The sequence below is a fragment of the Mauremys mutica genome, chromosome 3 (genome assembly GCF_020497125.1).
Source record: "Mauremys mutica isolate MM-2020 ecotype Southern chromosome 3, ASM2049712v1, whole genome shotgun sequence".
Taxonomy (NCBI): domain Eukaryota; kingdom Metazoa; phylum Chordata; order Testudines; family Geoemydidae; genus Mauremys; species Mauremys mutica.
The window spans coordinates 193,755,160-193,777,914 of NC_059074.1; the positions used below are offsets into that span (position 1 = coordinate 193,755,160).

General features: G+C 40.8%; 1 protein-coding gene across 2 annotated transcripts in view; it reads right to left on the reverse strand.

Annotated features, from left to right (window-relative positions):
* The window catches only part of MEIS1 (Meis homeobox 1), a 125,495-nt gene that overhangs the window by 73,027 nt on the left and 29,713 nt on the right, over positions 1–22,755 (reverse strand). The window lies entirely within an intron of this gene.

The window sequence follows — 22,755 nt, forward strand, 5'->3', positions numbered from 1 at the left end:
AAAGAGGCATGTGCTGTCAGTGGGTTGGTTCAAATATATTAGTAATCAAAATAGTTAAAGGAATCCTCTATATTTGGAGGACCAAAAATCATAGCCATTAGCCACAATTTATTCTTGCCAGGCAGTTTGGCTTCAAAAGCAGTTTTGCTTTTCACATTGTGTGGTTGAAGCAATCCCATGCCCCTAGAAACGAGTTATCACTAGAGGTGTTGCTCTTCCTCAGTCTCATCTAGGTGACATGAAGGAAGCTTTTTCTATGCCTCTTCCCTTGGGGGAGGGCTGGACTATTGATGGTTCTCTGTGAAGATTCCACAGATGCTTGTTTATTGGTCACTTCTGAAGCTTGCTTATTTCACTATGGGCCTGAGAAACTCACATTGGCTTTGAATTAGGTCCTACAGCTTCTTTATGGAGGGACTACATACGGCTTACTGGATACTTTAGGATTTTGTAAGTCTTTGCAGTACTGTTCTAAAAATTAAATATATAACCTTGTATTTTAAATGGTCCATGCACATGCATGTGAAAAAATGCACATCTCAACTGTGTGCACAATTAACAGGGTAACACACAAACTGTCAGCTATGCATCTAATTGGCCATCCACATCCACAAATACTGATTTGTGAATGCAAAGGCAGCAGCTCCATGGGGAAATTAGGTGTGCACAACTGCATGCACACTGGAAAACAAACAAGCAAAAAAACCAGGCCCTTACATTTCTAGTGAGTCCTTATTCTTTGAATCCTTTCATGGACTCCCTTTTTCCACCAAATAAAATTCAAGCTTCTTGTCTCTACCTTCAAAGCCCTTCCTACTTATATTCTATTGCCACCTCCATTGTGTCAACAATGCCAGTTTCAACCAGTTTGTCTGCACTTCACTCACAACCAGCTCCATGCCTCCTTTTGCGTCACTTGACAGGGTCTATAACATCACTATCCTCTCCCCCATCCAATCCCTCCATGAGACCCACTTCTGCCAAGCACTGCAGGAGTCAGTCAATTTATATTGTCGAGGTTGAGGGACACCTGGGGATTATTGGTTATTTACTTACCAAAGAAATGACATATTAGGATTGTATGATTAAACTCCCTTCCCGCAACCTTCATAGGTTGCTCGTCTTAGACTATGAGCTCTTCGGAGCAAGGACTGTATCACTGTGAACGTGAAGGACAGCGAGTGCTACCTGAACACAAATAACTCTCCATAATCCTGGATTTATGTATGATATGAATAAAAAGGGTTCTGTGATGCTTTGGTGTTCAAAATTATGGGGAGGATGGATCCCTTCATAGAAATTGTTGGGCATCGCAGAAACTTCAGAAAAAGGCGTGGAAAGAAAGGGCATGGGAGGAGGAATCTGCATCTTCAAAATGGAAAGGACAATGGAAAGAGGGAAATGGGGAAGTCTTGTTTCAAATGAGCAAGTTTATTGCCTTCTTCCTTGTGAAGAAAGTGTTTGCTTTACTAAATCTAAAAAAAAAAAAAAGTGGTGTGCCTGTTAAATCTGCTCCTAGGCAGCTTTAACTTGAGCAACCTGCTGCACTTATTCTTCAGATTACCATAGATTCTCCCTCGCTTTGGCAGTAACAGAGAGGTCGTATTATCACATGAATGAACTGCTCTTGAACAATTTATCCAACATATCAGGAACAAACAGGCTTTTCTTCAGTATCACACATTCATCTTCTGGCTTTCCACCTCTCCCATCTCCACAAACAGAACATATGTATTGGGGTCAAGGAAACCCCACACTCTCCATTAATGTCTAAGATGTTCCATATTCATTTCTATTTATTGTTAGGTGTCACTTCAACAAACTAGGATTATGGAGTGACTTGTAAGCTTTGGTGGTTTTAGCTGCAATACCTGATTTGAATATTTTTAATAACTGTAATTATATATTTTGCAGGTGGGGAGAATGCAGATAAGTATCAATTATCCTCATCTGTGAAAATACAAAGCCGGATTCTGGCCTTACATCTGTATATAAATGAGGAGTAACTCCACTGAAGCCAATGGAATCACACTGGGGTAAACAAAATTAGAATCAGGCCTACAGCATGTGAGATAACCACTTAAGGGTTAATTTGGAAAGGGCAGCTTTAAAAAGTTCTAGACAGAGTATCATGCTCTCGGGATCTGGTCCACACATCTATTTGTTCTGCCGATGTAAACCTTTGCACTCAGAGTTCCACTGAGTATGTTACCACCTGACATCATGCCAAAGGAGGACTGCTGAAGCCCAGTGCTTTTTTCACGACCATATGCACTTAAGTGGATATTAAAATCAATTATTATTCTAATGCCACATGACTCATAAGTTATTTAGAACAGCAGAATCCTTATCCACTCTCCCAGAGGTGTGGACTGGCACCAGTAAAAGAGTTTTCTGGCAACTGACATGAAAGCACCTGCCTGGGTTATCGGAGCAGTGTCCCGCTACAAGTGTGAATCAGAGTGATCCCTTTGCACTACCCACTGGTAATACCTGGTGATTGTCTGAATGTTCACTGATAACACAATCCCATGAATCATAGAAGTGTTGAATGTGGTTAGCTCTTTGCACAGTAAAATTAATATATTTTTAAACTAGTTGACCAGCTCTATTCACAACCTCAGCGTTAAAATGCCCAGTGGAATGAGAAGGGGAAAAAACAGGGCTTTTCATCGATAGGTCAGTGGTTCAAATCCACTGTAATGCTATTTAGTGGCCTCTGTGAAATAAGTTTGCCACACCAACCAAACTCATAATGGTTGCACCCTTGTCAGTAGTCTGAGTAGAGAAAGGAAGAACTGAATAGGTCTGGAAACAGAAATAGCATCTCTCTCCAGTGAAACTGAGGAAAGGGAATTACCTTTAACCATCCCTAGAAGGCTGGGTGTGCATGGTGGGGTTCTTATGAATGGAGGGAGCAGGCAGTGGAGAGACCAGGAGAACATGCGGCCGCCTACCACCAGCCTAGTAGATGCTAGAGTATAGATGATACAGCCCAGCTAGGGAAGAGGGTTCTAGAGAGGGACACTGAGGACCTATAGCTGGTGAAGAGGTAAAGGACATCTATGAAGGAGGCCGTGGCTTTCTGTAGATCCCAGGGGAATTTTTGGGCCAGATCCCCAGCCTACTCCAGGGGTAAGGGGAACCCTGCCCACTCTAACAGAACAACTTCAGAGGAATGTCACTGAGATTGCCTCCTTCAGCTTCATTCCAGGGGTTTTCCTGCTAGAGATGTTCCTCAGGATCAGAGACAAGACACTGAACGAAAGCTTGCACTGCTGTGTCTGACATCCTGTGCCTGTTTTGTGGCTAGACAACTATAGTACTTAGCAGTAGAAACCTAGTACCAACCTCACATTTTACATTCACAGCTTCACAAAGAGGTGCACCTTGAATTTAGTTCTTATGAAATATGCAGTAGGGTCATCACAGGGCCGCCCAGAGGATTCCGGGGGCCCGGGGTGTTCAGCGGCGGTGGGCCCTTCCATTCCGGGACCCACCGCCGAAATGCCCCCAAGACCCGCAGCGGGGCCCCCCCGCCGCCGAATTACCGCCAAAGCGGGACCCGCCACCGAAGTGCAGCCCGGTCTTCGGTGGTAATTCGGCAGCGAGGGGCCCCCACCACGGCTCTTCGGGGCACTTCGGCAGCGGGTCCCGGAACGGAAGGGCCCCCCGCCGCCGAATTACCGCCGAAGACCGAGCTGAACTTCGGCGGCGGGTCCTGCTTCGGCGGTAATTCGCCAGCGGGGGGTCCTTCCGCCCCGGAGCGGAAGGACCCCCCGCCGGCGAAGATCGGGAGCGGAAGAAGCTCCTGCTCCCGGCCCCGCAAGAGTTTTCCGGGTACCCCGGAGCGAGTGAAGGACCCCGCTCTAGGGGCCCCGAAAAACTCTGGTGGGGGCCCCTGTGGGGCTCGGGGCCTGGGGCAAATTGCCCCTCTTGCCCCCCCCTCTGGGCGGCCCTGGGTCATCGTTCACGATCTGAAAATGTTTTTTCCAGACGGAATACAAAGTGAACTCACTCATCTTAACACAAAGAGGACAGAAACTTTAAAACTCTGCATAGAAGTTACAAAAAAGCTAAAAGACAATCCTAGTATGTCTCCACATGTCATACACTCAGTATAATAGTAAGTTAGGTGTGTTCACGGTCAGCTGAGCTGTCTACACATCTGACCACAAAACAATACAGAAAATGAGTCTTTGAGTGCATGTTAGTGTGCTGAAATGCGATTGAATATGAACGATGTTTTATTTAGAGTAGAAGTAGTTGTAACCATTGCTTTCCATTTAATGAAGGTCTTAAATAAAGCCAACTGAAAATAATAAAAATATGGTATATGGAAAGAATACATGATAGCTGGCAGTGTAATGCAAAGACAAGAGATTCTGTGTACAGCTAGTGGGACAAAGCGAAGCCATTCATTGTTTGCAGACAGCCATTCCTACTAAGTGAACATAGTAAGAGTTTAACACCAATCCTGCATTGCAACTCATAGCACCTTTCCTCTTGTCTACTCATCCTTTATCAACATTCATTAAATCTCTGCGAGGTTCTTTAGTATTATGCTTATTTTAAAGATTAGCCAGTGTTGCCATTTTTCAATTTCATCACGAATCTTGAGATCAATGGCATTTTTATTTAAAAGTGCCCAGCTCCTGGAGTCACATGAGAATCTCGGCTTTCACTTAAAAAGTAAAAAGGGCAAGCCGAGAGTCCTCATGGCTGTGGAAAAAAGCTTGAGGAATCTTGATGGTTCAAACAGAGAAAGCAATAAAGAGAACCTCAAAAACTTATTTTAAAAAAATCTCAAGATTTTGTCAGACCTGACTCATGATTTTTGAATGCTTGGGGGTGGCGATGATGGTAAACTGTGGTGCAGAGAGTCAAAGATTGCTTATGGTCAAACACCAGATTAACCACCCTTTACCTGAGTCTCCTCAGGGACATACAGGAGTTGCAGAGGCCCTATTTCCCCTCCCCTGCCCACCAACAATGAGGCCACCTACCGGGCTTACATGGCGTAGAGTGCCTTATCTTGGTTCTTTATACCAGTGGTTCTCAAGCAGGGTACATGTACCCTTGGGGGTACGCAGAGGTCTTCTAGAGGGTACATCAATTCATCTAGATATTTGCCTACTTTTACAATAAGCAGCATAAAAAGTACTAACAAAGTCAGTACAAACTGAAATTTCATTCAGACAATGACTTGTTTACACTGCTCTACATACTATACATTGAAATGCAAGTACAGTATTTATATCCCATGGTAAAAATGAGAAAGTAAGCAATTTTTCAGTAATAGTGTACTGTGACACATTTGTATTTTTATGTCTGATTTTGTAAGCAAGTAGTTTTCAAGTGAGGTGATACTTGGGGATTTCAGACTCCGAGAAAAATCAGACTCCTGAAAGGGGTACAGTAGTCTGGTACGGTTGAGAGCCACTGCTCTATACCAAGAGTGAATTTCATCTTTAAAAGAAAAAGAATGTCAGTCTTTAAGGACCTATATTCTTACCTAATGCTTTTGATGTTCTCTTAGGCCATATGTCTTTATTCATATTCAATGTCAGTTTTAAAAAAAAGTGACCAAAAGCAAACACACACTACTGGTGCAGGATCTTGCACAGAGCAATAGGAGTACACTACAGCCAAGGATATTGTAGGTGCACTACAATAGTGGATATAACATATACACAACTTTGTTTATATGCAAGACAGACTCAATTTTTTCTCTAAAATTATTCAGTGAAGAAAAGATAAATTTAAGTGTTCCCCCATTAATATACAAGGACTGTAGTCTCTATGCGAATACATAAATTTGTAGGAATTGCACATTAACTTTCTGCCATTCGTTATTGGGGGAGGGAGGGTCTTTGAATTTACCAGGAGCCACTAGTTCTTTCGAATTGTAAAGTTTTGTAATTTTATTATCATTTCTTCTTGCTCTTTTTCCCCTCTATAAACAGTCTCCTTGATAGATATCTGAGTTTGTGTTTAGACAAACTAAATTTAAAAGAAAGAAACAGGAAGCTTTTACTTGGAAAGTAGAGTTTTAACTACTCAGTGGCAAACAATGAACTCGAGTGATAAAGATGCAATGGAAACAGTATGGAACAGACCTAACTGGTTTCCTGCCCAAGTTGACTTGTGAGCATGTGTGCTACCATGATATGGACCAGCAGTGCTATTTTGCTTTTATTTACTTAAACATATTTGTTCCTGTGAAAACCTCTATAAAAACATTGTAGGAAGAGACAATAGCAGACTTGCCATCTCTTATTGCCAGATCTTTTACACTTTATCAAATATTTTCATCAGTGAAACTTAGTCTATTTACTCAACTATTTAAGTTGCAACCTGTATCATATTACACTTTCAAACACGGGCACTACCCAGATCATAAAATATAATCCACCCTACCACCGTTTAAGACTGGTTTGGTACTTGTAAATCAATTTGCTGGTATCTACTATAGCCTTCTAGAAGTAATACTAGATAGATACATGGTTACATAAATATTGTCAGCTCTGTATTATTCATCCCATGTGTTAACTTTTAATACTTAAAAGTTTCCAGGTCAACAGAGTTACTTTATCTTTCTTCCTTCTGCTCACTTTATCTCCCTCCCTCACCAAACAGGTATCTATGTCAAAACAGGACTCGTCAGTGGGGGGTTTGTTTGACCTAGGTCACATAAAGGTCAAGCTTTTCACCAGTTGTTAACACAAAGCTTCCACCTAGTCCTCTAAAGCCGGCACCACAGTCTGTTTCATCTACAAGCCCTCTATCCACATTGGATTTCTCTCAGTTTTGCACTGTGGAGTGGTCTCAGTGACAAATAAATAGGTCAAATACTGTTAGGCAAAACCGTAGAAGAGGAATCCTCCAAATATGGAAATACAATGGATTTTGCCTTTTTAAAAAAAAATCTCAAAGCAAAACAAAAGGTTCTAAAGGTACCATTTTAAAAATCAGTTGAGCAGGGACTTTATTCTCATACTGGGCTTTTAAAGAACAGCAGTCTTTTAAACAGTGCTAAAGCAACTTAGACTACATTTGTGTGTCCCTGAAAAAGATCAATTTTTATACAGATTGATTTTAAGATTTACATGTGAGAAATAGATAAAATTGGATCAAATATATACCAAAACAAATTGCTGGCTCCCAGGAAAGTCAATAAAACCAAAATAAATTTAGCAGATTTCATCTACCAGCATTTGAGATTTGTTTTACTTCATTATTTCATACACACTTACTGAGCAGAAATTTGCTTAACTCTTTTCCAGTTTTCTCTCACTGAAACAATAAGACACTCTGTAGAATAACCTGAATTTGAATATTAGCACCAGGATAGCATATGGCAAACTAGCAGTAGGCAGTTTATCTTCATCCTCTTTGTAAGCTAAAATTAGCACAATGCTTTTTCAGCACTATACACTGTATTCAGACCAGTATGATATACCTAATACAATTCCAATTCCAGCCCTGGCTAGCCTCCAGTATTCAAGCAAATTCATTAAAGAATTAATATTTTTAATATTGAGTTTATATTTATCACTTGAGAGGCACTTTTAAATTAATACAGTCATTTAACCTAAACCAACTCCATCAGTAAACAAAGTTAATGTATTAGCAATAAACAGAAATTCAATACATATGATTTGTATATAGCATCCTAATCCATACAAAATGCTTTATACGGAATGTCATGCTGCAAAGTTGTATGTTATGTCTTTAAAAGATAATTATATCTTATCTTCCTAGAGAGTTAATACAATATGCACCTTTGATTAAGAATGTGCTTAGTACTATATGCATTGTTACTGGCAATTGTTAAATGTGTACTTTGTTGGGATTAAATTAAGGGGATATACCACGAAAAGTAGATTTACTGTTTAAACAAGAAAGCAGCTACCAACTAACTCCTTCAAAGACTTTTTAGACAAACAATGATAAAATAGAATAGAAAGAGGTTCAAATAATACATCCCTTTTAGTTGGTATGTGTCAGTGTAATCTTCTCATCAAATACTAGCAAAAACTCAAGCAGGATTAACTTTACAGAAAACATATACTGGCACATAAATCGTCAGTGGTTTATATTTACTGGAGCGTTCGAGCTCCTTCTCCCTTTTCGTCTCACTGTTTGTCATCCAGTCAGCTGTCATTCAGCTGCACATTTTTTTTCCCCAAAATTTGGCTAAACTGTATCCGATTGAACCCGCTGCTGCCCCATGCCTCTCTTCAACCTGTTGAATTATGGTCATTCCGTTTGTTTTTAATAGATTAAATCTGTGGTGACAAACAAATGTCAATGTGGTTGCTTGATTTGTACCACACAGCTATAAAACCCTGACACTTAACACAATACCCTTTCCTTTTTTCTAAAGGAAATCTGAAGGCAACTGCAAAGCTAGTGTACACCATGAACATGCATACTGTACCACCGTATTTATAGCACTGTCAGTGCAACAAGTTTACTAACACTGGGGAAAAAATACATATGCGATCTTTCAAAGATTTCTCTGGCTCAACTTAAATTACCAGACTAGTGACTAGCTGACAAAACACAGTGATTGCTTTAGCTACAACCTGCTATGAAAAATACAGTTAGAAACAAATGCTGGGCCTACCTGGTTTTTTGGAGTAGACAGATCTATATTAATTTGAAAGCCGTATTAATGTGGCTCCATGTGTTTTTTACCAAGTCACATTCTCTTAGATAAGGGATTATGGACAAGGGCAGGATTCATCAGCATGGGATTTGGAGTGGCTGGGCAAGAGAGCACATGGGAAAAATACTGAATTATATCTTTGCCCCAAAGCCTGCCTTGGAACCACTTCTCTATGGCTCTTGCCATGGAGAAGTGGGAGAGCATAAACTGCATGCATTTTGGGGAGTGCAGCATAGGCACAATATTTCCACTCCACCTGACTGCCTCTTTTCTACCATATGAAAAAGACACAGACTAAATTTGTCACTTGCTTTTTAAGAACTGGTTTTGAAATATTGGCTGGATCAGTCTGATCTTCTCCGCAATCCTAAAAACAATGTTCTACTTAAATACAACCTAAAAATATACAAAATTGGACCAGCCTTTTCAATACAAGCTGCGTAATCACTCTCCCTTGATTTATGAAGGTGATAAGTGTCAATGCTTTGTATACATTGTAAGTGACATGGAGTTCAGGGTTAACATTTGCTTCCTGAGTCACTAGCATGTTGCTGGCATTTCTCCTGGGGTGCTGTTGGTGGATTCTTTCTGCATCTCACTCAGGCAGCCGAGGATCCTCTACACTACGCTCTACTTTTCACTAACCCTGTAAGCCTTGTTTCATGACTTGCATTTATTAACAAGATCTAAGATAGATCTTCTTCTGAAGCTTATCAACAGTACATAGGTCCTGGACTATTCTTATCTAACACTACACATGCAGAATTACACCAGCCTCTATTCAGGGGGCTAGAATATGGTCTATGCACCAGTTAAGTCTCAACTGAGTCTTATTTTGAGTTTGTCAGTGGTGCATACTGGTAGGCTTTGCACTGGCCCCCTATACAGGGATGAATTACACCCCCCATATAATATGCAACATCAGGACAAAGAACTATTCCTTTATCACACACAAGGGGAGACATGGAAGGGGAGATGATTTGGTTTGAATGAGATTCTTTCTTGGTCCAGGCAGGAAATGCCACTCCACTATACTGTCTCTTCAGCTCCTCATTGTGCTTCTATCCCAGTTTTTACCCCCAAACTCCATGGGTTCTTCCCACCGCTAATGCTTCTTTCACAACCACCCAGCTCACAAGAGCTGTAGCAAAGTAAAGGTGACTAAATTCCTGAGCTCTGAAGTCCTCAGTCTCTTGTTGCTGTTAGAACAAGCAGAGTGGCAAGGAAACTATCTGGAGGGAACACAGAAAATATGGGAATGGATGAAGCCATGACAGAGATAAATGGAGGAGGAAGAGAATATGAAAAACAGAAACTACACAGACAACTAAGGAGATTCCAGTCTTCCAATCATCTGGTCACCTTAGTGGTGGTGCCCAGAGGTCACCTAGAGTAACATGAGGCATTTCCTCAGTCACAGCACGCCTACCCCATACCAGCCCCAAGGAAAGAGAAATCAGGACTCCAACCCTGGTATTCTTCATGACATTAGCCACAGGGCCACCAGGACAACAATAAATGGTCTCTAACAAAACACAAGAGCAACATTGCAAATGCACTCTTTTCCAGATAAAAGTAAAAGGAGCTGCCTTATCTTAATAATAAATAATTTAATAATAATAATAATAATAATATGTACACCATGTCAGAAGAGACACTCCCAATTTGTTCATAAATAAAGACATGCCTATGTAATTGCTCATTTTAATCCTTCCAAACAAGATGACAGTGAAGAAACAGGAGTTACAGTATGGATCCATTACAGTATGGATTAAAAGGGGCATTTTCTCAAAGAAATTTTAATCTTACCCATTGAAAACAACACAATATGATCCTGGTTGGTAGGGACATAGTAGCACTGGGAATGATTAATCTATTGCCATTGTGCTTTAACAAGATTCTACAATGCTGTATAGAGTTTATCAGAACAGTTGTTGACTCTGGAAGGGCTTGTTTTTCTTATTCTATAGATTATATAAACATAAGATGTGATTGTTGTAATAGTGCCTTTCATCCTGAAGCATCCCAAAGCGTATTGTAAACTTTTGAACCAATCCAACTCCCACTGAGGTCAATGAGTTTTTCCATTGACTCCATGGGGAGCAGGATCAGGCCTTATATACCAATACAAATCTTCCCGCCTATGCCTGCTGGAGCACAGCATTCACCTGACAGCACGCAGCAACGTTATGCAACAATTAAGTATAGAAAAAACAAATGGAATAGCATAGGTAACTAAAACTGCAGGGGAAATTTAAAAGTGGGAAATAGTTATCTAAACTGAAATTTGGCCAGGACCCCATGGAGAATACCCCTCCTTTACAGAAAGTTGCATGGTACCAGAAGCATTGAAACATCTCATCCAAAAGACAGAATATCCAACAGCAACAGTGCCAAACAACACTATGCATAGAAATGGTTCAGTACTGACTCACAGGGAAGAGTGCCTCCTACTGAATTATTATCACCCCATCCTGCAACATCCTGCTTTTCCTGGAACTAGCCGGGTAGAGCCACCCCTATTCAGATCTAACCAGACCATGGCCTGAGAAAGTTCGGCTGCAGTGTTGTTTGCCAACAACTCAAATACACTTATGTTATAAATGTATTAAACTTCCCATAGAATATATAGAGGAAGCATTTCTCCATCTCTGTAATATCAAATCAAATTTGAAATGGGGAAGAATAAAAAATCCCCATTATAGCACATTATAAATACAGAAAGGTCTCTTGCTTATTTTATATTTTGTGTAGTCTGCCAGCAAAACTTCACAAAGAGCGTAGGAATTCATGTTTGCAGAGATATTAAAGTCATAAAAAGGGAACTTTTTATTTTATTTTCCCACAGCCGAAGCAAAGGTGAACCAAGTGAATTTGGCAAAGGGCACTAGTTAGACGCCATTTCCCACAGCAACATGGTATTTTCCTCTGGGAATAAAACATTTCCCTTAAACTACTGTTTATAACTCTTATCAGCTCAAGAGCAATAGAGCCATCAAGTCCAATATCTCGTGGAAAAAAGTCAAGGTCAACAAGTACTTGCATTTTCGTTTATCTTTAGCTGCAATTGCTACTGACATTCAATTGGGTAATAAACATGAGGACTGTCAAATGCTCTCAACAAACAGGTGATCCAAAAGCTATCACAGAGAAAGAGGCTACTGCCAGGTAATCAAACAATTCTGTTGCAACAATTATGATTTGAGTGCATTCATTTATAGAAGCAATCACCTGTCAAATCTGAATGAATATTCTCCAACCATTCCCACTGCTGGGGTAGTAAGGGTGAGAAAATACAATGTCTGCTCTCAGGGTTTTACCAACAAATACATACTAGCATTAACAATGACCCATCAGAATAAAAAATAAAAAGCTTTCTAAATATCTTATCTTCTACATTTAATGGCAATTTATAGTTTTTGAATATTTCTATTTTTTTTTATTTCAATAAATAAATGGTGTTACACAGAGCAGCCAAATGCTACTGCTCTGTTGCACCACACTCATCAACAACCATTTGTGGGTTTACAACAGTGGTTCTCAAACTTTTGTACTGGTGACCCCTATTCACACAGCAAGCCTCTGAGTGAGACCCCCCCTTATAAATTAAAAATACTTTTTTACATACTTAACACCATTATAAATGCTGAAGGCAAAGCGGGGTTTGGGTTGGAGGCTGACAGCTCGCGACCCCCCCATGTAATGTAATAACCTCACCACCCCCTGAGGGGTCCTGACCCCCACTTTGAGAACCCCTGGTTTACAACCATCCTCATTCTTTCAAAAATTGTGGTTACTGCTTTTGAAAATACTTTATCATAATTTCAAAAACACTAGCTTTAAAAAAAAAAAAAAGAAAAAAAAACTTGCCTGATGGAAAGGATCCTATAGAACGTTCAAACTGAAAGCCACCTACTCACTGGTGCCAAGAGGGATTGCTTATGAAGACTGAGAATAGTATGTGGCCCTAAATACAGAGGACTTGAGTGACTGCTGCAACATGCCGAGCTCAGAAAAGGCTCAGCACTCAAAAGAAATAGGACCTAAATTTATAGAAAAAAAAAAAAGATCCGTACAAATTATACTAAACCGATCACCCAAAATACAGAAGTCGTGACTCCTACTGTTGTTAATAAGGAATGTCTAGAACCCCAAACACCATTTCATCTACTTATGTAATTGCTTGTGACTAAAATTCCTCTGTTTAATCCAAGTAGGAGATTAAAGCTCCACTTATGCATGTACCCATGTGCTTTTGATGGACTCAGACCCTAAAATGTTATCTTGCATGTGATATTATTTTCCCCACTGTTTACTCTTTTGCCAAGAAAATCCAACCTATGCAAGACTTTGGCACCATTTATTCAATGAGATCTGTATGGGCACACTGCTGTGCCCAAGCAAGGCTCTGCACAGACACAGGGGTCCACTTGTGTAGATCTGAATGCAGGATCAGAGCCATATTTTATATATAAACACCTGCACGTGCACACATCTGTGCATTGTGATACATGTTTAATACAAGAGTCATGTATTATTTTAGGTCACTTGCCAAAAAAAAAGGCCTTCTTAAAAAAATACCTCTAACATGAATTTTGTGCTTGATTATAGAAGGACAAGGAATTCAGAAAATTCTATTCCTAAAGTCACGTTAACTGTGGACAGCCCCAAAAGTAAGTTTTCCCACTTTCACCCTGCCAGTGATGACTACAGCTTCAACTTGAAGAATCTGCCATCTTAAGTAAGTAACCCTCCACTCAATGAGACTTTTCCTGAGCAGAGATTGAAATTCAAGTTAAACTGTGCCAAATTGTGTGGATTTTTTTAAACTGTTTATTATATATGTGAGCTGACCTGAAAAAAGAAGTTCTACGTTTCTCAGTGTAACTAATGTTTGCCATAAAAGGGTAGTGGGAGAAAGCCAGAAGTAGGTAGTGTGCACTAGCTACTCTTCACAAACTCCTCATGTAAACACTCTTAATTTGCACTAAGAGCGCCGTTGTGTAGTTTAGCTTAAATTCACTTTGAAAGCGTATTAAGCTAAACTTCACAAAGACACTCAGTGCAAAGTAAGAGCATCCACACTGGGAGTTAATGCAGAATAGTTAGTACACTTTAAATTCACATCCTAGATTACCCCACCCTAACTTTCCCATGTAGACAAGCCCTAAGACTATGCTATCCACAAATTAAACAAAACAAATACAATGAATGAGTTTGAGGCTAATGTTGCCATGTTGTCAAAACATGTGAAAGAGGCTCTTAATAACACAGAAAACTCTTATTTTAAAATATATTAATCAGAAGAGATCCTGAGCATAGACTAGGATAAATTTTCACTACAGTGCCTGAAGCTTGTGGATTGTTTACAATGCACCATTCTAAAAATGTAACCCTGTATGGCTGAAACAACAGTATTAAAAGTCTCCGTGAAGTCTAACTCTAACAGCTGAGCAAGAATGACAAGACCACCACCACCAAAAAAAAATTTGTTTCACACCCTCCAGGTTTACAGCTGAATGATGAATTTACATCATGTCATTATTAGCATAATTCTCAACTACTCAATCAATGTTAAAAAATAAAAGATGATTCGAGAGAGAGAAAAATAATTAATTCTGGTGCAGCTGAAGAATGCATACATAGGTTAAAACGTTATAAACTCACAGCAACAGTTCAAGTTTCTCTTTAAAAAAAATCTATCTTGTGCCAAGACAGATGCACAGGTGTAGATGCTGAATTAAAGCAAAGCACCTGCTGGACACTGAGGGGAAAGGGGGGCGGAGCGGGGAGAGAGAGAGCACCCCCTTTAAGACAACACCAATACTCTTATTTTAGAAACAAGGCTATTAGACCTAATTCAAGATTCACAATATATAAATACCTAGAAAATACTGGGAACAGCCCCTGTTGACTAATGCCATGTCTTTTTCAATTGAGGGTCACATCTAGTCTAACCAATCCCATGATAATGGCATCAGTAAAGGTCAATCAAAGACAAGCCGAAGCTTCCACTGTCTGGCTGACCTTCGGAGCTTGTGACAAATTGCTATCAGTCAATGTCAACTAATGACAGCAGCTCTTTGGCTAATCAATTGTTCTAAAAATGATCAAGAAAACTACTCACAGGACAGCTCATTTTCACATCAATGCCTGTGAAGTATGAAAAGCTCATTTTTTGAGTTTTTAATAAGCTCATAAGTAAAGCAGTTACTTGGTAACAGGGGTCACCTTACTGAAAAGGCAGAACCTTTGTCTGCCTTTTACATATTCTTTTATTACCATATTATAGTAAAAATATGCCATGCTATTACTATGCCAGAGGGCTACATAATAAAGTAGGTAACATTTCAGACATTTTTTAGATAAATACTTCTGTGTTTTAGGGACCTCTGTGTGGGTGTAAATAATATTAGATATACTTTCCATGTATTTAAATGCAAAGCAATCACTGCTAGTACACAGGTAATATGCCTGCTTATTATTTGGGTGAACTTCACATGATAAAGTTTCTAGCAAAATACACGTCATGAAATTCAATGACACCAGGCAGGTGGGTTAGGTCTTAATAGCCTTTGTTTTGTTTTGTTTTTAAATCCACCTGCACAGTTAGAGAATTTACTGTGTTCTGGATGTTACTAACGTAACTCACAATTGATAGGTCAGCCAAAAAAAAATAAACTTGTACAAATTTCTGCTTTGAAACAATCCTGTGAATGTACTCTAATCTGGAATACACACACACACACACACTTGTGTTATGAAACACTGTAAAACGGATCTCTCGATAACAAAGGCAACCATCGATTCAGGAGCCTTCTGCACTTTCATTATACCTGCCTCTTACATTCAGCGCATCATTTTCTACATCTCTCAAAGCAACACACCAAGGCACCCTTTAATTTGCATTCACACATTAAATGTTACCAAAACAACAAATAATGCTACACAATGGTCAAGGGCTTAAGAACTGTTAGTACAGTTATGTTTTGCTTTCTTCTAGTCTATGAAGAGATTGTTAGTCAAATTTCATTTCAGAGCATCACAGTCTCTTGAGAAAAAGCCGAGTGAGTGTGAACAAATGCATATCATTCAAACTACTTGGACCAATAGAACACCAGAATCAAAAGGAGTTCTTGCTTTATATTTAAGTTTAGTCTTCACGGGTTCCTAACAAAACATTTGTATTATTTAAAATCCCATTTTAAAAAATTGCTAAACAGGAAACATTAAAACGTTTGTTTTCATCAGGGAACCTGCAGACGGACAGCAGTTTCAGATTACATCCTAAATCTGAATTGCTATGGTAGTTTTTCAAATTAAAATATCTTCTGTGGCCTCAACCATTCTCAAGTTGTCCATAGGAAAGAAATAAAGGAGGCAGGGCAACACTTAAGCTGAGCCATAATTGGAAGTATGTGAAAAATGAAGTGTCAGTTCGGTCAATAAAGGGCAAAGGTCAAGGGGAACTGCAGCCCAAACTCTGTGCGAAATGTGCTCATTAAGACATCCAATCAGAGAGCGCCTTCCCACCTATCCCATTAGTCATCGGACATCTGACTGTTTCAAATGCCTGGGTCTGTGCTGTTATTACTTTTCTTCTTCATGTAAAAAGGAGAGCTGGTATATAAATCGTTGCTCAGTCATCTGGAACATAATGTGGCCCTTTTTTCCCCCTTCATCCAGCTCTGCCTGCTGGCTTCACAGGCTTGAAACAACTGCCTTGAGATTCCCTTCAATAATAAATGGAATTGCCTTTTGCCTATAGTTTGCCTGAACTCAGACAAAAGCCAGAAAAACATTGCAACTATTGATACATTTTTATAAAGAAATATCATTGCTTTTTAGTCAGTACTTTAAAGAGCAACGATAATTCTGAGGTTAAAAAAAAAACACAAAACAAAACCAAAAAAAACATTTTGAACCTGGTCTGAGGCTTGAACAAGAAAGAAGACATTGATAGATTTTCAACGGCACAGGATAGCTAAATATTAACATTAAAAAAAACCCTCACTCAATTGAAATTGGCTATACAAGGAGCCTTCTTAAAACAACAGCAAAAACATAAACCAAACAAAACCCTTTTTAAATTAAAGCATGTCACAAAAGAAAAGAAAAGACTGGCCACTATCAGAAGACAGGATACTGCGTTAGATGGACCATTGGTCAGACCCACTATGGCCATTCTTATGTTCTTCTATTACTATGCGATTCTTTTTGCATAACCCTACCTAAAAACAGACTTCATTTTTAAAAAAGAATTTTGCAAGCACTTCTCCACAAGGTAGAGTGAGCTTTCTTTGAATCAGAAAGCACCATGTTAACCAAAATTCAGACAGCAACAAGCATTTGAAAATAGGTTGCTAAAGGTCTTACACAGTAGGTATGTAGTGAAGAGAGAGTAGATCCTTACATTTTTTTCAAAACATTGTTAGGCATACCCATATTATAAGTATTCCATACTATGACTGATACAATAACAAGCCATTCTAAGAAATTGTGTCAGAAGAACTATGTAATAATATATCCTGTTATTCAGTGACACAATACTTCCTAACATTTCCCTAGCAGTTAAATATGGATTCACACAATAGATTGTAACAGCTTTAAGGAATTATTGCTGCCTACTAAGTAAATACATTTACATTTTACAAAAAAATACTTTAAAATGATAGTGCACAATGATGTTTTTGAAGAGAAGATTGGTTGATTTTGTAAATAAATACTCAGACAATTTGTAAGATATACATTACAGGGATTAAAAAAGTAATGATACATCAGGTAAATCAGAGACACTTTTTAAAAACTTGTCCAAAAATACGTAATAGACAACTACAGAATGAACAAACATGTTCACATGTAAATGGACACTTTTCTTTTAAAGCCTATCAAGCCTTGTCTTTCAAGTCTGAGTGCACCCACAACACACACACACACACACACACACACACACACACACACACACACACACACACACTCACTTACTCTATTACACCTGCCCCACCCATACACCTTTGTATCCAGTTGTCAAACAACCCACCTACACACCCACAAAAGTGGGTTTTTGCAAATGTACCATTAGGAACATTTGTAAAGGAACCATTAAGAAAGGGATAGATAATAAGAAATAAAATATTATAATGCCTCTACATAAATCCATGCCCATATCTTGAATACCGCGTGCAGATATGGTCGCCATTTCTCAAAAAATATATATTGGAATTGGAAAAGATACAAAGGAGGGCAACAAAATTATTACGGTTATGGAATGGCTGCCGTATGAAGAGAGATTAATAAGACTGGGACTTTTCAGCTTGGAAAAGGGGGGGATATGATCGAGGTCTATAAAATCACGACTGGTTTGGAGAAAGTAAATAAGGAAGTGTTATTTACTCCTTCTAACAACACAAGAACTAGGGATCAGCAAATGAAATTAATAGGCAGCAGGTTTAAAACAAACAAAAGGAAATATTTCTTCACCCACCGCACAGTCAATCTGTGGAACTCTTTGCCAAGGGATGTTGTGAAGGCCAAGACTATAACAAGATTCAAAAAAGAACTAGGTAAGTTCATGGAGGATAGGTCCATCAATGGCTATTGGCCAGGATGGGCAAGGATGCAACACCATGTACTGAGTGTCCCTAGCCGCTGTTTGCCAGAAGCTGGGACTGGATGACAGGCACCAATGGTTGACTGTTCTGTTCATTCCCTCTGAAAAACCAGGCATTGACCACTCTCAGAAGACAGGATACCGGGCTAGATGGACTTTTGCAGCAGATATTGAACTCTGTTGGAGTTGGGCGTGAACACAGGTGATGTTTTGTACTATACATACTATGCTATTAAGCAGGAAGTAGGTTGAGGAAACAATTGAACAAAGTGTAATTTTATTTATTTATTTTTACTCTTTTGATCATCAGGGTAAACACCTTTACAGCTATTTTAACTGCATTTTATATTACGAGAGAGAAAATAATTCTGGCCTAATGTGAAGAAAAATTTGCGCCCTAGTACATAAGCTGTATTACATGCATGGGTATAATATATGCATTTATATATTTGTGATTCTGGCCTAAGGTGAAGAAATCACAAATATATACATGCACACGTTATACCCAATGCATGTAATACAGCTTTTCCTTGGCCTGCCATTGACTTTCAAACTTTCCTTGCATAACACCTAGCATTGCCACGTGTCCAGTTTTCGCCCAGTTGAAAAGGGACCCTGGCGGCTCTGGTCAGCACTGCTGACCGGGCCGTTAAAAGTCTGGTTGGCGGCACAGGCAGGCTCCCTACCTGGTTCCACGTGACTCCCAGGAAGCTGCCAGCCTCTCCCTCTCACTCCTAGGCATAAGGGCAGCCTTGGAGGCTCTGCGCACTGCCCTCCCCGCCCCCAGCACCAGCTCAGCAGCTCTCATTGGCCAGGAACCGCAGCCAATGGGAGCTGACGGGTGGCACCTGCAGGCACCAGTAGCGCGCAGAGCTATGTGGTCGTGCCTCCGCCTAGAAGCTGGAGGGAGATGTTGCCTCCTCCTGCACCCCAACCCCTCCCCTAGAGCCCGCACCCTAGCCAGAACCCTCACCCCCCGCGCACACTCCCCAACTCCCTGCCCCAGCCCAGATCCCCTTCCCGCACCCCAAGCTTCTCATTTCTGGCCCCACCCTGGAGCCCACACCTCCAGCCCAGAGCCCATACCCCCTCCCACACTCCAACCCCCTGCCTCTGCCTGGAGCCCCGCCCCTGCACCCCAACCCCCGCTTGGAGCCCTCTCCTGCACCCCCAAACCCTGCATCCCTGGCCCCACCCCAGAGCCGTACCTCCAGCCGGAGCCCTCACCCAGGGCCGGTGCAACCATTTAGGCGACCTAGGCGGTCGCCTAGGGTGTTGGGATTTGGGGGGCGCCATTTTCTTCAGCAGCGACCGCGGCGGCTGGATCTTCGGCTGCCGGCATTTAGGCGGAGGGAGCTGGGGCAGGGGAGAGCAGGGAGGGCCGCCTGCAGCAAGTAAGGGGGAGGGGGCAGCACGCAGGTGAACTCCCCATTCCAGATCACCCCTGCCCCGCCTCCTCCCCGAGCACGCCGTGTGGCTGCTTCACTTCTCCCGCCTCCCAGGCTTGCGGCGCCTAAGCTGATTGGCGCCGCAAGCCTGGGAGACGGGAGAAGTGAAGCAGCGACGGCGTGCTCGGAGTGCTCGTGCTCGCGCGCGGAGCAGGGGTGAGCTGGGGCGGGGGGCGTGCCTCATGGCGGAGGTTGGGGAGCCGCCGCAAGGGGGGGTGCGCCTCAGGGTGGGGGTGCAAGGTGGAAGTTTCACCTAGGGTGCGAAACATCCTTGCACCGGCCCTGCCCTCACCCCCTCCCACGCTCCAACCCCCGCCCCAGCCTGGAGCCCTCTCCTGAACCCCAAACTCCTCATCCCTGGCCCCACCCCAGAGCCACACCCCCAGCCAGAGCCCTCACCCTCTCCCACACCTCAACCCCCTACCCCAGCCCAGTGAAAATGAGTGAGTGAGCAAGGGTAGGTGAGAATGAGCAACGGGGGGAGTGGGGACGGAATGAGTGGGGGGCTTGAGCTCAGAGAAGGGTGAGACAAGGGGCAGGGCAAGGGTGTTCAGATCTGCAAATAGAAAGCTGGCAGCCCTAACGACACCTCATGCTGGTGCAGAAGGAGCTATCACAAAATGCAAGTGCAAGATGACAAGACTTACACTACCCTGCTTGATACATCTTTGAATTAAATGGGCATTTTGTCATTCACTTCAGCTAGCACAGGAGCAAGCCCTATCTGAAGGGTGGACAGTTCATTTGTGTTTACTACACGTCCGCACTAAAAGGGCTTGTCTACACTAACATTTAGGTCACGGTAAGCTAGGGTGTGACTGTATCCCTCACTAGCCTGCTGCGCACTAATGGTCTGTGTGACCCTGCTGACGTGCACTAACAGTCCTTAGTGCACTTTAATCTACTTGCATTTCAAAGCGGGGTAGACCAAAGCACACTGAGGAACTGTTAGTGCGTGTCTGCAGGGTCCACACAGTGGGCACAGAGCAAGCTAATGCATGGTAGATTCACACCCCAGCTTTTGGCAAAGTAAGCATTTGTGTAGACAAGCCCAGAGAGTTGCTCTGCATAAGTAGTTATTATGAATGTCTAGTTTCCTCTTTCAAGAAGTTTAACACAATGATTCTTCTTTATAAAACACATCCGTTCTACAAAGATCTAGTGCACCTTGAGTTCCAATTTCATTAAAGTTCTTTATAAACTCTGAGTAAAATTTTCAGAAGTGCCTTAGGAGTCTAAGTTCCATTGAAAGTCTTTCCATTGAATATCAATAGGACCTAGGCACTTTTGAAAATTTGCATTCTCTGTCTTCATAGCACGCACCTTGCTATGAATGACATGCAAAAACACTGAGCTACTAGGAATAACCCAGCAGGAGAGCAACATGTGTCTAGGTCAGTTTACTTTAAGATATCAGAAATGATTGGTACACGTTACAGACTAATAACGTGCCACATTTGAAATAATCAACCCCATCTTAAGTAGAGATTTTCAAAAAGCATCTAAAGGATTTAGGAGCTCAAGTCCCATTGAAAGTAGATGGGACTCCTAATTGCCTAGTCACTTTTTAAAACTCTCCCCCTGAAAGTTCTCCAAACACTCCCTCTCCATCCATCCCCACAGTCCCCGCCACCACACACACTTCCACCACCTCCAACATAAGAACATCTCATTCTTGGCTAAGAAACCTTAAATGCCAAGTTTCAGTTCAAAGCAGTTCCCCCACAAACCCGCAACAGCTTACACCCTTAAAAAAACAGACTTTAAAATTAACTCCTGAAGACGGGGGGCTCTAATGAACGTGCTGACACCATCTTAACTACAGCATTGTGAATGGTGACACTATAATATATATGTATACATACTTGAAAGAAAAAAGGCCCCTTGAATTTATGTTGCATATCATTTTCCAGTAAAAGTCAGAGGTCAGAAGGTTACCAGTTTCTGCCTCAGCTCTGCAACAGTTTACTATTCCAGGACACATTTTTACTAGCCTATACTTGTGATGAAGTCAGCAACTTTTCTTTAAGCAGTAAAGTGTCTCAAATACTTAAAATTCTATAAAGAGATGTTATTCACAATGTAAGATACGTCCATGTGTATAAAAAAATAAAATATACTCTTTTAGTTTAAATGTAGACTTTGCAAGTCTAATCAGTATTGTTCAATCTTTTTTGGAAACATAATTCCTTTGTTGTCTAACAGCACTTGAATGAAACAGGATCATAAAACCAGATTTAAAAGTATATACCTATTGTGGGTTCAGAGTCAACTTCAATAAAACACTCTCTTTTATATTCAGATTAAGGATTCTTTTAAAATTTTAATTGCATTAAATTAACACAAAATCCACTGCAGTTGGTCTCTTCAGAAAGAAGTATGAAGCATTTCAACATGCAGCTTTTATTTTTAAGTCATCTGTTTTTAAAATGTTGAATTTAGAAGACAGTGTTAATTATTTGTAGGATGTACTACTTCTAAAGCATGTAACACAAACTAGATTCATAGTATTTCTGTTAAGGCAATTACTCCAGTTGGTTTGGCTCTCCAACAAAACATTTCTGCATTCAAATAAACTGGCACAGAGGGAGGAAACAGTACTGATTGTAAGATTTAGTGCATTGTGCAGGCAAACTTTTATATTTATATGCACAAAAGTTACAATAGCATCTTTAAAATATTAACATTCAATTCTGCAACCTTAATTATGTTTGCTTTTGAAGATTTCTTCTTTTAACCATTCTGATGTCAAAAGGCTCTAGTTGCTTATTTTAATAAAACATACTGCAAATTTGGTACATATGTTGTTCTAGCGTGTGCCTGTTGGCAGGGTTTAAGAAATAAACGTGCAAACTCCTTTGACTGCCTAAAGACAGGGGGAAATGAGTCAATAAAAAGGAAAAGACAGACAATGCCAGGCACAAAGCTCTAATGTCTCAACACATTTCAAAAAGACATAGTGACCAATCTGCACACGCTGATCACTTATTCTTTACCAGAAGACACAGATATGAAGGTTACTT